The following is a 6,083-nucleotide window of genomic DNA, read 5'->3' as shown; positions in this document are numbered from 1 at the left end:
TGCAGTGGCCGGATCTCAGCTCACTGCAAGCTCCGCCTCCCGGGTTCCCGCTATTCTCCTGCCTCAGCCTCCCGAGTAGCTGGGACTACAGGCGCCGCCACCACGCCCGGCTAGTTTTTGTATTTTTCAGTAGAGACGGGGTTTCACCGTGTCAGGCCAGGATGGTCTCGATCTCCTGACCTCGTGATCCGCCCGTCTCGAGGGCCTCCCAAAGTGCTAGGATTACAGGCTTGAGCCACCGCGCCCGGCCGAGAATTTAATTAATATCTGATGATCTGAGGTGGAACAGTTTCATTCCGAAATGATCCTTCCCTCTTCTCACGTCCCCCACCCCTGATAGAAGGAAAAATTGTCTTCCATGAAACCAGTCCCTGGGGCAAAAAGTTTGGAGACTGCTGGTCTACAGTGTCCCAAAACCCTTTTCTACGGTTCCTTCCCAAAGCCTGGAGGCTCTAAGTCCTCCCCTGTTCTTATACTCCTGTGTGTTGAGAAAAACAGCATTTCCTATGCTCTGAAGGCTCTCCAGAACATTCTTTCTAGGCTGCAGGATGGAGATTAATAATAACAGAATAATTGGCTTGGCCTTGTTAGCCAATCCAAAGCCCTCTAGGCTGAAGTGGGGGATTTTCACTTCAGTGACATCCAGCCTGGGTACCTTCCATCTCAGCATCCCCAGGCACAGACAGGAAGTGACATCACCCATTTACATGATGTCTGTCTTTGCGTCCTGGGCCACTGGGTGGCTTTTACCTCAGAGGCGGAAATGCCAGAGATGGGTGTTCTGGGCATGATTAACAAAGGGAAAACTGAGAGCGTTCCTACTGAAGCCCCTTCTCCTTTCAGTTCCCACCCAGGCAGCCTGTCCTTACGGGCCTTGGAGTGGAGACTTGAGCCACCACCGGTCAGAAGTGCAGGCTTCACAGGCACAGCCAGAGCCGAGAACCCTGGTGCCCAATTGTCTGCGACTGCAGCTGGATCAAGGGTTTGACTGTGGCTATGGCTTAGCCAGGCGGGGCGTTTCCTCCACCACCTGCAGCTTCACAGCCAACGCTGATCCTGGGAAGCAATGGCCCTTCCAAGGTAGGGAAGGAAAGGGGACCAGGAAGCTCTAATCCGGGTGTTGGTGATCATGGTGCTGTGAGGGGAGGAGGCAATGGGGTCTCTTCATGCTCCCTCAGAGTCAAGTAGAAATCCACAATGTTGCAGCCCAGTGAGTGAGCAAGAGCCTGGGGTTTAGGATCAAATCTGCTCTCAGGTCCTGGGTTTAACCCTTACTCATTATTCATCTCAGCCAAGTCATTTGTGGTGTTGGCATTTACATCTCAGTTCTGTCATCTGAAAGACTTGAAAAATAATATCTACATTCAATCATTGTTGATAACATTAATTATGATAATTTCCAAAGGGCTAATTCAGTTAAAATTGCTCAATAAATCTATGAATAGATGTTATCTAATTCTGTTATCTTTCTGGTAAGTTAGCACTTAGGAAATGACTTGACATTCGTTGTTTCAACTGAGGAGGAGTAACTGTTAGGATTTCTACTTTCTAGGGACCCCCTTCCTGTGTTTTCTTAGAAAGTCTCTTTTGCCAGTTTTCTTCCTCTCCGTCAGCGTCCCTTTTAAAGTCAATTTTCCCCTATCGAGCACTTTCAGTAGCAACCTATTAGGCACATTCAGCAAAAGTGCCAATCCTGGGCCCACAAGTCAGTCTCCTGATATACCCAGTTTCTTGCTCTGTTTTTTCCCCCTTTGTTTTGAAATAAAAGAATAAAACGGCAACCTTCTCTTGGAAAGTGTACAAATCTGTCTCTTTTATGAAACTCCATTTAGTTCGTCATCTCCACTCATGTCCACGGCCATGTCCTCAGTTTCCTTCTCCCAGGGATCCACTTCTGCTCAGATTTCCTTAAAGCCCTGGGTCGTGTTCATCCTACTCTCCATCCCACTCAACATCTCCTCCTGGATCCCCTGGGGCTGCCTGCTGTTCATCTGTCAGGCGATGCCCTCAGCTGAGGAATAAGGAGACCCAAGTCCTCAGGAGGAAGGAGGGTCACGTGAGGTAATGAGCAACATCTGGGTCCGTGGAGAGGACACATGAAAGATGCTCATTGAGTGTCAGGGGATGCGTAGTCCCTGACACGTGCCCTGATAACTTTGAGTATTTAAACTGATTTCTCTTTTGCTTCTCCATGGATTCCCAGTCAGGACTCACCCCGCTGGCTCCAACACTCTCACCTGCTGGCTTCCCCAGGAGTCCAGAGCACTAACCAGGCTCCAGGCAAGAGGACAGAATGAATGCCTTTTGTTTCGTTCTCCTTTACCTGGTGACTTCTCCCTGCTGTCTAATAGGGCATTTGTTTCTCACCATGTCTTCTCTCTCTCATTCATCTTATATTTTTGAATTTTTTCCCAGTTTCAATGGACCAGATTATAGTGTTAGTGATTATAATGTTAATTCAACATCCACCACATCCCTATGTAATACTTTCTTCCAATAGATTTTTATATATAAATATATGCATTTATGTCATTTGTCATGTACATTATGCATATTTGGCATGTATTTTTAATAAAATGTGTATATATGCTGTATACATATCTGTATGATCATTTCATCAATATCCCATGTTTAGTCTTTCCAATTCTTTTCTCTCATATGTTCATTTAATGTTGATTTTGCTTGATTTTTAGAATCTCCTCCCTCCCAAAACACAGCCTGTATCCAGTGTGACTTCCTTGCCTTTGCCTTGTCTACCTCAATTGGGATCACCTTTTCCTCCTGGCAATCTTGTCATTACTGGGCGATGCATGAAAAATCAACAATGCAGAAAATACCAAAATGTCTTCCTTGACTTCCCTTTACCCCTCGGACTTTCTTGTTCAAGGCCACTTTCCTTCTCTGATGATCCTCTTGGGTGGAAGAGAAAGTCACAGTAAGATCATGGATGACAGTGAACGCTGTTGGGTGTGGTTTCATTTTCAGAGTTGGGTTTAGAGCCTTCCCTTGGAATGAAGAACCCTCCCCAGCTGGAAGGTGAGGCTCTTGAAGACTCAGCTGACAACACACATGGGTATCAAGTCATTGGCCACATTCATGCCTCAAGTGTCCTAAAACCAAAGATGATCAAAAGAAAACTGCCGTTCAGCAAGTGGAGACTGGCATGCAGATTCCCTGGCCTGCAAGCTTAGGCTATGAAGGTAATCACATCTATGGCTGTTAGCTGCACTCGCTCCTTATTTCTGTCTATGATGACAGCTCATTCTCCCATTGCTTTTCTCTTCCCTATTTGTTCTCTCCAGCAGCTGCTGTCACATCTGTCTGGTCTTACCTCTGTGTCTCATGGGCTGCCACCCTGCCAGGTCCTTCCATTCCCATCTGCTCTTTGCTCTCTGAACTCTGCTCTGTTCCCACTGCTACTGTCTTGGGAGTCCCTCTCGCTTCAGAGTTTTGTTGGTCTAGATATTGAGAATATTGCTAAATGCCTTAAGGTGTAACCAGATGTGGAATCAACTTCAGGTAATTAGAGAAAATAAGTTGGGCCATGGTTACAATCCCCACTCTCTGTTTGCTAACTCCATCCATGTAGACTCTCTTGTTTTTCTTTCTTTCTTGAGCCCCTTGGAAAGAATACTTATGATTATATATATATATTTGCTGGTTGGTTGGTTGGTTTGTTTTCAGTGCGGAAGGATAGACTGCACTCAGTGGTTATTGTTAGTTTCTACCGCGTTATATCCTGGATGGTATCCCAAGTGTTTTCCTTGTAGTTAGGAGGCTATGAAACAGAAAGTAACACGTTGCTGTCCTTGCTGCCAGAGAAATTCTAAGGGTCAGCCGTAGTGAGATTGTTTAACACAAGTTAACTAGCGCGAGGGCCCCAGAACTCTTTCCTTTCTACGTGGGGCTGCTTTTAGCAGAGATTGGTCCATGGTCTCCAGTCTCCTTTTCACGCTCTGTGAAAATCTTCGTGTTTTTCCACAGCCTCTAGAGTTACCGTTAACACAGCCTCTGCTTCTAACTGCAGCCCCCACAGGAGTTTGTGGGATTTCTGTGCTGGGCGGGGAATATGTTCTCACCTCACAGAGCCAGGTAGAAACTCTACGCAGTCGGGTGCTGTTCTTTGGGATGAAAGCAGGGTCTTTGGGGCTCTGTGTCCGTCTTCGGTTGTAGACATAACACGCTTACTTTGTGGATGGGAATGGTTCTGAGCCCAGGTGCCCTTGCGCATATTCACAGCGGCCCGCAGGTCAGAACCGCAGTCTCACCTGTCAGCAGAATGCGCTGCGATCTACTCGAATTACCGGAACTATCCAGCAATAAAATGGGACACATTACAACACATGAGATAGTGTGGATAATCTCAAAAACCTCATGCTGAGTGATGAAAAAAGGGCATCCTGTGTGGTGCCATCAAGCTGAATTTCTAGAACAGGTAAAACTAACATATAGTGACAGAAACTACATCATATAGTGACAGAAACTACATCATCGATTGCTGGGGTCAGGGGGAGGGTGGGACTGACTGCAAAGCACATAAAAAGACCTTTTAGAGTAATAGACACGTCATCAAACTTGAAACGGATGCGTTGTACCATAGTCAACTCACACCTTAATCAACTCAATTGTAAAAAGTAATAAGAAAACCACTGCAGGAGTCGTTGCTGTTGCTGTTTGTGAGCCTTTGGCATGGCTCTGTGGGACTGGAACTTTAAAGACAGCCACAATGGCTGAAAATGGTGATAATGAAAAGATGGCTGCCCTGGAGGCCAAAATCTGTCATCAAATTGAATATTATTTTGGAGACTTCAATTTGCCACGGGACAAGCTTTTAAGGGAACAGATAAAACTGGACGAAGGCTGGGTATCTTTGGAGATAATGATAAAATTCAACAGGTTGAACTAACAACAGACTTTAATGTAATTGTGGAAACACTGAGCAAATCCGAGGCAGAACTCATGGAAATTAGTGAAGATAAAACTAAAATCAGAAGGTCTCCAAGCAAACCCCTACCTGAAGTGACTGATGAGTACAAAAATGATGTGAAGAAACAGATCTGTTTATATTAAAGGCTTCCAAACTGATGCAACTCTCGATGACATAAAAGAATGGTTAGAAAATAAAGGTCAAGTACTAAATATTCAGATGAGAAGAACATTACATAAAACATTTAAGGGATCAATTTTTGTTGTGTTTGATAGCATTGAATCTACTAAGAAGTTTGTAGAGGGCCCTGGCCAGAAGTACAAAGACACAGGCCTGCTAATACTTTTCAAGGATAAATACTTTGCCTAAATAAATAAATAAATAAATGAAGTAGATAACAAAATAAAGTGGAAGCTAAATTAAGAGCTAAACGAGAGCAAGAAGCAAATCAAAAGTTAGAAGAAGATGCTGAAATGAAATCTCTAGAAAAAAAGATTGGATGCTTGCTGAAGTTTTCAGGTGATTTAGATGATCAGACCTGTAGAGAAGATTTACACATCCTTTTCTCAAATCATGGTGAAATAAAATGGATAGACTTCATCAGAGGACCAAAGAGGGAATAATTCTATTTAAAGAAAAAGCCAAGGAAGCATTGGGTAAAGCCAAAGATGCAAATAATGGTAACCTACAATTATGGAATAAAGAGGTGACTTGGGAAGTACTAGAAGGAAAGGTGGAAAAAGAAGCACTGAAGAAAGTAACAGTAGACCAACAAGAATCCCTAAATATATGGAAGTCAAAAGGTTGCAGATTTAAAGGAAAAGGAAAGGGTAATAAAGCTGCCTATCCTGGGTCTGCTAAAGAAAAACTACAGTTTTAGGGCAAGAAAATGAAATTTGCTAATGATGAACATGATGAAAATGGTGCAACTGGACTTGTGAAAAGAGCAAGAGAAGAAACAGACAAACAAGAACCTATATCGAAACAACAGAAAAGAGAAAATGGTGCTGAAGACCAGTAGTTTAGTAAACCAATCTTTTATTCATTTTAAATAGGTTTTAGACTACTTTTGTTTATGGGGGCTTTTAAAAAGAAAACCGAATTAGGTTCACTTCAGTGTCCACGTGTGAGAAAGGAAAAGTTTTTTTGTTGTTTA

The 6,083-nt window shown here is 43.7% G+C and overlaps 2 pseudogenes across 2 annotated transcripts in view; both read left to right on the top strand.

The window, feature by feature from the left end:
- Positions 1-6,083, top strand: part of LOC105550294 — a 931,651-nt pseudogene that overhangs the window by 17,748 nt on the left and 907,820 nt on the right. The window lies entirely within an intron of this gene.
- LOC105550268 lies at positions 4,661-5,948 on the top strand (annotated as a pseudogene). The gene has a single exon (XR_001007677.1). The product of XR_001007677.1 is annotated as a lupus La protein pseudogene (transcript).

The sequence above is a fragment of the Mandrillus leucophaeus genome, unplaced genomic scaffold (genome assembly GCF_000951045.1).
Source record: "Mandrillus leucophaeus isolate KB7577 unplaced genomic scaffold, Mleu.le_1.0 Scaffold475, whole genome shotgun sequence".
Classification (NCBI taxonomy): domain Eukaryota; kingdom Metazoa; phylum Chordata; class Mammalia; order Primates; family Cercopithecidae; genus Mandrillus; species Mandrillus leucophaeus.
This window is presented reverse-complemented; position numbering and strand designations above follow the sequence as displayed.